This window comes from Triturus cristatus, chromosome 5_1, assembly GCF_964204655.1.
Source record: "Triturus cristatus chromosome 5_1, aTriCri1.1, whole genome shotgun sequence".
Taxonomy (NCBI): Eukaryota; Metazoa; Chordata; class Amphibia; order Caudata; family Salamandridae; genus Triturus; species Triturus cristatus.
The window spans coordinates 485124202-485134220 of NC_140587.1; the positions used below are offsets into that span (position 1 = coordinate 485124202).

General features: G+C 45.5%; 1 protein-coding gene across 6 annotated transcripts in view; it reads right to left on the reverse strand.

Annotated features, from left to right (window-relative positions):
* The window catches only part of CPNE3 (copine 3), a 434216-nt gene extending 426135 nt beyond the window's left edge, over positions 1–8081 (reverse strand). For 2 of the 6 annotated variants that reach the window (XM_085605322.1, XM_085605319.1), the window contains exon 1: positions 7486–7676. The gene's annotated coding sequence lies outside the window, so the exon portion shown is untranslated. Of the gene's footprint in view, positions 1–7485; positions 7704–8061 lie in introns of those variants that run through there. The other 4 variants (XM_085605326.1, XM_085605317.1, XM_085605318.1 and 1 more) reach the window with 4 other exon arrangements.
* Positions 8082–10019: the final 1938 nt, after the last annotated feature.

Sequence of the window (10019 nt, forward strand, 5' to 3'; positions counted from 1 at the left end):
CAACTCAATGAAGATGGTTGTGGAAGCAGAAACCACAATCTTTAAATTGGAGAGAACAATTGGCAATATGAGAAGCCTTAAAAACATTCCAAGACATTCGAAAGCAACATTATGTTCTCGTTCAGAAGGACATCTGTGTGACAAAGGCTTACATCAACAACCGAAGGGAGATCAAAATTCTTTTCAATAAATCTTGTGGCAGAAGATAGTGAATTGGGTGAAGCTCCTACCTCTAATTCTAGCAGCCAAGTATTTTCAAACGGAAAGACAATGTCCAAGCAGACTACTTGAATTGAATGTTTTCAACCGCTCAAGATCTGTGCTCATCACAAAAAACATTCAGGGAGATACATCACAGATTTAAAAAACCATTCTTGGACCAATTTACTTCTCCCAACATTGCAAAGCTGAAATGCTTTTGCACTCAAATTCCAACAATAAGTGCATGGGGGTGGATGGGTAACGATTCAATGAATCCGAAAACTACTTTTTGCCTTTCCTCCTTTCTCTCTCATTCCCAAACTACTGCTGAGGATTCAAAGGGAAAAGGTAAAAGTAGTGGTAGTCGTTCCTTTCCAGCCAAGATTATTCTCCCTCTACTTCTATCAATATCTCTCCTTATCCCCATGGAAAATTCTGGTGTTTACCTCCCCTCTGGTAAATCAAGGGCAGGGATGTGGAATTCCTATAGCCCGATGCCTGGGACATATTGTTTGGGGTCAAGGGCAACAAGTTTTCATGTGTATTTTGTCGTTGGGCCAAGTAGGCCCAACCCCCTGCAGCACAAACCCTTTGGCAGCCAGTTTGCAGTACCACATTACGGATCAGGTAAAGGCACTGCTTTAAGTTAAGGTAATATTTGTGTCCATATGTTAATGCTATTTTTTTATGGTTCATTAATTAAAAACCTTTATTATTAGGATGAACGCTCTAAGTAAATGTTGTAAGCTCAGACTGCGCCGACAGTGGTTCCAGTATAAAAATGTGTACACACATTTTCAAAGTTTAGCAATATGAGGCTATGAATAATGCTCGCAGAATGCTCTCGGATTTGATACAAATATTTGCAGAAGCTTGAAAGCACGATTGATGCTTTGCTTTCAAAATAAAATGTTCATTCAAAAACAAAAGCAGGAAAACAAACATTTTGCTAAACTACTGTAACATTTCAGGTACCATTTGTTTGCAGCATCATTTAGTAACATGTGTTGATGCATCCTAGTATTTCCCAAAAATATTCATAATGGAGAATCAGAGTAACCAGTTTCAATAAGATTATAGGAAACAAAAATAAACAAGCATTGGCAAACCCAGTCGATCTTAAATTGATGGTCAGCTTTTTAGTTTTGTTAATGTGTGACTTGTTTTGTTATGGTTTTTATAAAACCTTATTGGTGTGGGAGCTGCCGGGACCTCACCATTATAACAAACATTGGCAAAAGCAAAAATAGTTTTTGGTCTCAGAAAGCACACACTGCCAAAGTAGTTACTGGCACTGGAAAAAACTACTCTGTGTGCCGATATGCTCCTTGTGAAAGAGCAGAATGCTGTCACTCACAGTAAAGCCAGCCGATACAGAGATAGAGACAGAATTTTAATAAACACAAAAGGTCACAGACAACGCCAGACCAAATTAGGCGCCCCAATTATTAAAGAAAGTCTCAAAAGTGCACCCATGGTATATGTCCTTGCATTAAGTGCAGCTAAATGGCTTTAGTGAATTCCCAAGAATTTACAATAGTAGGACAAGAAATAGTACTCCTAGAAAATATCTGTTAACTGCATTTTAGCATGAGCAAATTTGCATGTGTAGATTTGCTCATGCGAAAATCTGAGTGTTTGCAAATCCACTTTCCCTCCAATCATTTTTTCCCCCAACTATGGAAGAGGGTTTACGCCTGCCATTGTCCGGAGTAAATTTCCAACATTTCTCAGTATGGGAAAAGATTAGAGAAGAGTTGCTGAAAAACCTTAAAACATGCAAGTTAGTAGGTTTGCATAGACTCAAAAGAGCATTCTAACCCTGGAACTATTGCTTATCACTACCTTCACACTAAGTATGTAGATCTGCGGAAACATGGCGACATAAGGGGATTGCAAGCCCTCAAACACTACAATGGTATGAGCCCTGGCATAATAAGAGAGGCTATATCAGAGCTCTTATATAATGAGATTGCTGCCACCATAATGTGTCGCTGCACTACATGGAACCAAAGGGGTAAGTGGATTTTGTTACAGGGCAAGTAGATTTAAGAAGCAACCTGCCCTATAGAAAAGTAGATATTTTATTAAATTCCACACCCCTGTAAGGGTCTCTATCCCTAACTCATTTGACTCTTTTGATTTGGAAGTTATAAGGGTTGTTTTAAGAAGGAAAGGAGAGCCTGAACATTTAGACGCTGTAATTCATTAATCTAGACATCCTTTCACTCATCCTATTCTAGACATTGAAATATTTTTTTTAAATGGTATTCAGAAAATCAGAGCTCTTCAACAGATTGTGAGACTCTGACAGTTCTGAAATTGTGTTTGATGGTTACAACAAGGGCTTGTCAGTGGCAGCATTAAGAGCTCAGTGGGCAGCGATTAGTCTTTAAGGAAACCAGGGAAATGTTTCCAAATAATGGAGATTTAATATTTAGACTACTGAAAAGCTACACCATTTGAAGACCAGTGGTTCGTTCTTTTTTTTACACCATGGGATGTACCTTTGGTCCTTAAATCATTACAATGGTTTCCCTTTCAAACTGTAGCCATGGTGGTGCTTAAGTGGTTTACTTTGAAAGTGGTGCAGCCATGGTAGTGCTTACGTGGTTTCATTTGAAAGTGGCGCTTCTTGTGGCTATCAATTCAGCCAGAAGTATACGTGAATTGGGTGCTTTAAGTGTAAATCTCCTGGTCTAAGGATTTTAGAAGATGGAATTGTGGTAAGAAGTAATCCAGGGTCCTTTTCAAAGTTTCCTCTTTATCTCATAGAGACAGGACATTATTCTTCCTTTGCCCAAAGAAATATAGCTTTTTTCCTTCATCAACAACACCCTGCAAAATAGCCACTTCTTCGCACCCACCCAATCCAGTTTCAGCCCAACACAGCACCAAGACTGCTGTCATTGCCACCAAAAACAAAATCCGATTGATAATGTGCAAAGGAGACACTAAAGTCCTCCTTCTACTTGACCTAACCGCTGTTTTCGACACATCTACATTCATTCAACTGCTCCAAGAAGCCGGCATTACCGTTTTCTGCTGCGTTTGCTCTGTCCTCACCGGACACACCCAGTCGGTCTGCCTAGGTCCCTACAATTCGACCGCTGCCAGCCTAATCTGCAGAGTGCCACGAGGATCATCTTTCAGCCCCCATACTGTTCAATGCATACATGCCTCCTGAGGTCAACATGATCAGAGCCCACAAAATCAACATCATCTCCTAGGACGACAACAACCAGCTCACCCCTTGACTCTCTGAAGGAACACCCAGCCTTCCAAGCCAAGCACCTAGGGTTAGTGGTGGAAAAACAACCCTTGATGACCAGCCAAGTAAACATAGTAGCCTCCTCCTCTTTCTACACCCTGAAGAGCCTCAAAAGAAATCTTAACATGGCTCCCCACCAACGCACGCAGAACCATCAACAAAGCCCTCATCACCAAAAACTGGACTACAGCAACGCTCTCTATGTCGGTATCACTGCCCAACTGACCATAAGAATTCAGTCACACTCACGTCCCCCCTCTGCACACATCACCTTGCACCTCAGAGACCTCCACAGCCTCCCCATCCACAAACACACACCCTTCAAGACAGACAGACACACGCACACACAATCTAGGTCCCTGCTATCTCAGCAGATGCATCAATTTCCAAACCATGCCCAGAAACCTCTGCTTGGAAGGTTTTCTGCTTGCACACATTCCTGGCATCCAGAGCCTAGCGGTCAAGCTTTTTCATACCTCTGCCCCCAAAGCCTGAAATATCCTGCACATCAGAGCTGCCTCCACAGTCCTTAAGTTCCACAAAAAACTGAAGACGTGGATCTTTACCAAGGCAATAGGCTCAGCCAGCACAGTACCCTCACTTAGTTCTAGCACCTGGTTATCCTCCCAGGTGAAACCCGCGCTCAACAAATAATCATAACATATCGTAGCATAACTTGGATGTGAGGAGAGCAATGGTGATGTATTTAGAATGTACTAAGAATTTCAGAAAAACACAAACTGTTACATTTGGTGGAGTAAACCAGTATAGCAAAGCATCTGACATTTCCATGAGCCGGTGGGTTATAAAGACTATGTCCTTGACTTATGAGTCTTCTAAGGTCCCTCCCCCGTTAAGATCCAGGACAAATCAACAAGAGGTATAGCAGTCTATTGGGCAGAATTTAAGGGTGTTTCCTTATCAGATATCTGTCCTGTAGGGAACTGGGCAGTTCCTCACACCGTTTTGAGACATCTGACTCAGGGTGTAGGAATGGTGACTAATCTTGGTCTCAAAGTTTGTGAATAAGTGATTGGTGATTAATTTTTCTATAACTTTCTTTTCATTTTTACTATTTGAAAGTTTATTGGCAGTAATACTGATTCTCGTGGTTCTCTTCCACCAGTATATCTTTGGTATTCCTCATAAGCAATGACTGGGATGAGGAAGTACGACACAAAGATAAATAATGTCACAGTTAATCACCTGTAATCTTCATAATCCTTAGTCCATAGTATCCTCCCTCAAAGTCATTACAGGTTTCCCTCCCTTGAGTTTCTGGCCTCAGAGGGCTTGGTAGTTCAGGAAGGGTTGTGGCTGGCCAGATTACTCCACAACTAAGGGATTAGTAAGATTACATCATGTCCACTCCTACTTTTGGTCATGAGGATGAGGTTGGATAACCTCACAAGTAATGACTATGACTGATTATGAATAATGAAGATTACTGGTACTTACCTGGGAAATTCCTCTCCCTTGTGACTTGCAAAGGCGTGCACATATACTCTGCAACAGATTCTGCAGTCTCAAAGCATGGAATAGAGAGCCTCTGCAATAGGAGGTCCTAACCATTTGCAAAATCTAAGGTGTCAATATTTGACAGCTTACAATGTTATTGCCCAAGTTGGGGGAGGGGGGGACATCAGGAGGAGCATGCTCTCCTTGACGTCACAATCACTGTGTGACACTTCTTGTGGCATTGTTAACTCTGTGTCCTTAAGGAACAGAGATAACAATGCCACTACATTGCCTGGGATGGGGGTCTACTGTTTGCAATGACCAATATCCACCCCATTAACATTAATGAGGTAGATGGTTTACGCCTCACTCCATGTAGTACCTTTGTGCTCAAGGGGTTTGAGAATTCCTCGCACTGCAAAGGGTTGCAGAGCAACACAAGGAATTGTGCTTCGGCCAGACTCTTTGTGCATTAGATCCCTGATTCTGCATATAAATGCATTATGTATTTTGGAGGGAATGGGGGCAGTGGTTACCTTAAATGAGGGTGAAACTGTTAGGTAGGCTGTTTAAACAAGCATTGGGAAAGTCAATAGGTCTCACCTATGAGAGCTGCTGGCTTTGGCAATGTTTTCTAGCCATGCTGTATTGTCATGCTGTATAGCAACTAAGATGCTTTGCAGTGCGAGTAAATTCAAACACGTATTTGCAATGTAATAGGTCTCGCATTTGCGAGAGTTTAAGCTACTAGCATTGTAAATGACAATCCCTTTAATTTATCTGTTTTGATAATTAATACATAAATAAAATGCATTGTCATTTACAATGCACATAGCTCAAACTCTTGTTATTTCAAAGAAGTGGCCGACACTGGGCTGCTGAGAAAGTTAAAGTGCGCGTGGCGCGCTGAATGGTACAGAAAAGCATGTTGCGCCTGCAGTAGGAGAAACTCATTAAAGAAAATAGTGCTTACAGACTAAATAAGACATGCAGTTTAACAACAGAAGTAAAAGGGCCAGTCCTCATGGGAGGTTACAAATGAAGATGAAGCGGTACTAAGGAGGGACTAACAATCCTATTAACGAATCAGAAGCCAGCATTTACAAAAGGACAATTAACAATCCAATGAAAAATATGGGCAGAGCTTCAAGTCCATTCTCGAATACAGCATGCCTCGCAGAGCAGCACATGCGCTGCCCAGGCTCGACCTAAAAAGGGCTGTGGCATACCCAGTGTAAATGTTTTTTTTGTTAAAGGGCTTTAGTGCTGGATGCATCATAGCCCTATTTTTAATATGTTTAGCCACAATGCTATACAGCATGTCTACAAATCATTGCTGAAGTCACCAATACCCATGGTTTATGGCATGAACAAAAATAAATGGCAGAGCCAATAGTATCAATGGTGAGACCTACTGGTTTTACCAATACTTGTTAGGTTTTTGCACAACAACTCTGATTCTGAGCAGTTCAGTTCATATCCCCAAAAATCATATGGCATTTAGCAAAAAAATCCTATCATATAAAGAAAGCTATTGCGTCCATGTCTTAGTGGAAATACATTTGGAAGCAGATAACATCTGTTGTCACAATAAACAACCATTTCGAAGGAGAAAGGGACTTCTTTAAAGTAGCTACAAATGGCAAGAGGCTCATCAAGGAGAGCAGGGAAGAAGAAAAAATAAAATTATTATCTCGATCACAGCGTGATCAGCAATCAGTACTTGGTCCATGCTCCAGCAGAAAAAAAAAGAAAAAAATGCCAGCAAGCGGGAGCCAATTAGAAGGCAGCAAATAAGATTGACAGTGAAGCCCAGGAATATTAAACAGGCGGCTACAATCCCCTTGTTTATACAATATCTCTAACAAGCGAGAGAACACATGCCATGAGGTAATTGAGACCAAAAAGATAATGTTCGCAATTAGGCGTGAAAAACCTATCTACTGACTTTAAGGTAACTAAAGCGACATACAAACAATGCGACAAAAATAAAGAGAAATGGGAAAGTCTGTCAGTTTTGGAAGAACCATAGAAACAATAAAAAAAATAAAAAAAAATAAAAAAAAAAATCACAAATTATGTTAAATTTCAATGCATCCAATCACTTGGCAAGTAAAGCGGAATGGTGTTGGATAGTAAACTTGTGTGACCTACGTTGTGAGGCGTTTTACGTGTAACGCAAAGCCCACTTTGTCGCAGTTCTGAGACACGTTTTAATTCCAGCTAATGTAATCGCACAACACGGAAATATGTGGTCAAAAGGTTAGACACTGCGCCCGAAAAACTCAAGGTATGCGTCACTCCCATTCGCATAGTCAATTATGAAATTTGAATAAAGTCAGTGGAGGCGTATATATCTAATCCTACTCGGGTTTAGTGAGTCACGGGATCTCATTATACAGTAAGTACAACAGACTCTAGTGTACACAGAGCACAGTCAGCGTGGCCCAACCCTGTACTGAGCCCTCCCTTCCCCAGCACTAGCAGACCCCACTCTTTCCCTCCAGGCCTCCTAAGATCTAAGCCGTACATAGCGGACGCTGTAAGGTACTTACCGCTCCTAGTCTGACTGGTGAAGTTGCAAATCCGAAACACACAGCAAGACAGCACCTCTGACTGGGGTGAAAGCCAGCAGTGAAGTCACAAATCTCTCGCGTAAGGAGATTGAGACGCGCCCGGCTCCTCCCGAGGCTGCGAAGCCGTTTGCTCGGTGAACGGTCCCCTGGCAAACGGGGCGTGCTGGTGTGTCTGAGCAGGCGCACAGGAGGAAAGCGGGCGTGTTCCTGTTAACGAAGTGTGTGTGCAGATTGGAGAACTGCCTCCCTCCCATCTGTCTGCCTGTGCCACTTCTGGCGAGCGCCTTCTTCGCCTTGCACGCTTCTAGTGGTTCTGGGGGGCTGCGCGGGCGGAAACGCAGTGGGTTAGATGAAAGACATTGAAGTGGCACAAGAAGCACTGTCGTCACAGAAGCAGCTGGAAAACCAGCAGATTATATAGGAGTTGCTGAATTATGCGGCAAATGCCTATTTACTAATTATGAGGAAACACAGCAATTGAAGAAGCTCATCAACTCAGAGGCTCTGATTGTGCCTTACGCTGCCCAGTACCTCTTTATACATCCATATACCCACGTGTGCCACTACGAAAAGCAGTTCTTGCAGTATCTTCGTTCACATAAGGTTTCTTCCTTTACACAAGCAGGACCGTGATGCAGGCCCCGGAGCTCCTGCAGTGCCCACCCTTCAGAGGATACTCTGAATACAGGCAAGGATGTGGCGTTACAGCCAGAGCTTCCAACTTTGGAACTGGAGAATGCCGCTGCCCGCGTCCCAAGCAGTGGGACATCAGCAGGGCAGCATGTTAGTGGCCGCCCGTCGGAGCCTTCCCCCCGTTGCGGCCTCGCGCACGAGGCTACGCCCACTTGGTATGTCCCACCTATGGTTTTGAACTGGAGGCGGGCCATTGGGGGCGGGGGGCGCGGCCGCTCCCTCTACTTAGGGGGCCCTCTCGTTTTTCCGAGAAACCTGTTGTTGCCGCTAACTTCGATTCTCAACCACCCCCCCACCTTCGGCGACGTCGTGCTTCGTTGTTCGATCATCCGGTGAGTCTTGCTGTCCTCTCCCACCCCGGCCCTGTCCCTGGGCATGACCAGGTGTACAGGGCCCCTGTGGCCCGGGAGGCCATGGGTGTGGGGGGCGCAAGCCATGGCCCGCGTCACAGCGTTTTAGGCGGGTGTTGGTGGTTACGAGGTGGGGGGCAGGCGAAGTGGGGCTAGGTCAGGTCGGGCGTGGATCAGAGACGAGTGCCGGCCCGTCCCGCATGTACGAGCATGGAGGGTTGTGCCCGGGGCGTCTGCGTGTTAAGGGTAAACTTGTTCACGCTGACTGAATTGGCCCGCAGCGATCGCGCAACCATTTGGGGTTTTGATCAGCATGGGCAACGCGCGGCGGCAGGTACCGGGGACTTAGGAACATCGTTCCCACTGTAGGCTGGCCAGAGGTGCTTCTGTGCCTGTGGGGTACAATGGCCAAGGCGTCTGTTCCCGGATCCCAAGCGTTAGGTGGCATGCCTTTGTGCTCAGGTCGGGTGGCTTGGTGTTCATTGCAATCCCCCGACCCCCCCCCCCCCCACCCGCCTCCTTCAATGGCGTCGGTTGCGGAACCAATTTATATGCAACGGGGTTTTAAATTCACGGTGGGGTTGGGCGACTCGCGGCCTCGCGGCATGGGCGGTCTTTCTGGGGCACTGCAAACCGGGTCAGGTCCCGGAAACGGCTCCTGCCGGGGATCCTGGGTAACCCACGTAACTTGCTCGGCATGGGGTATGGGTTTAAGATGGCCGAGCAGTCTAGGGATCATTAAGGTCGCAGCGCCCCCCATTATGCGTGGTTCGTTCCACACTTAAAAAAAAAAAAACTCAAACTGGTCGTGTAGAACGTCGTACATGGCCTGTTGGCCAAGCCCATGGGAGTAAATCATTGATAACGCGCTCCCGGCTCCCGGTATTTGAAAGAGAGAGATTTCGACGGGCGGGCGGGAGGTAGCGGGATTGTTGCCCGCCCTCACTAGGCCACAATCCAGCAGTAGGGTGGGCAATTTACGGCCTCTAGGATGCCCAACCCTCCAAGACCCCCCCACCCCTCTTTTGTTTGGCGCCGCCCGTCTCGCAGCAGTGCGTTTGGGGGGGGCCCTCTTCTCTGCTTTCTGCTTGCCTCCGTTTTCACGGTCACCGTCCTAGGGCAGCGCCCGATGCAGGTGCCGAACGCGGCAATTAAGCGCGGTTTGAGCGTGGTGTTTAAAGGTTAGGGGGGGGGCAAGTTTCGCGGAGAGGGATGGCTTACTGGCTAGGCCAGCCGACTTTGACGGCGGGAACCAGGTCGAGCCTAGGGAGGCAAACAAGATCACTGAATCGGGTTTTAATTACATGTTTTCCTTCTGCCTCAAATTGAATGTGTCCGTCTGTAATGGTGATGTTTATGTTCATGTAAGGTGCCCGGATACCTCGGCTGCAGCCGCGCCGGAAAAACCGCTAAAGTAGTTACGTAATCGCATTGTTTCCCGGCGGCGGACCGAGGCACTGGCCCGGTGGT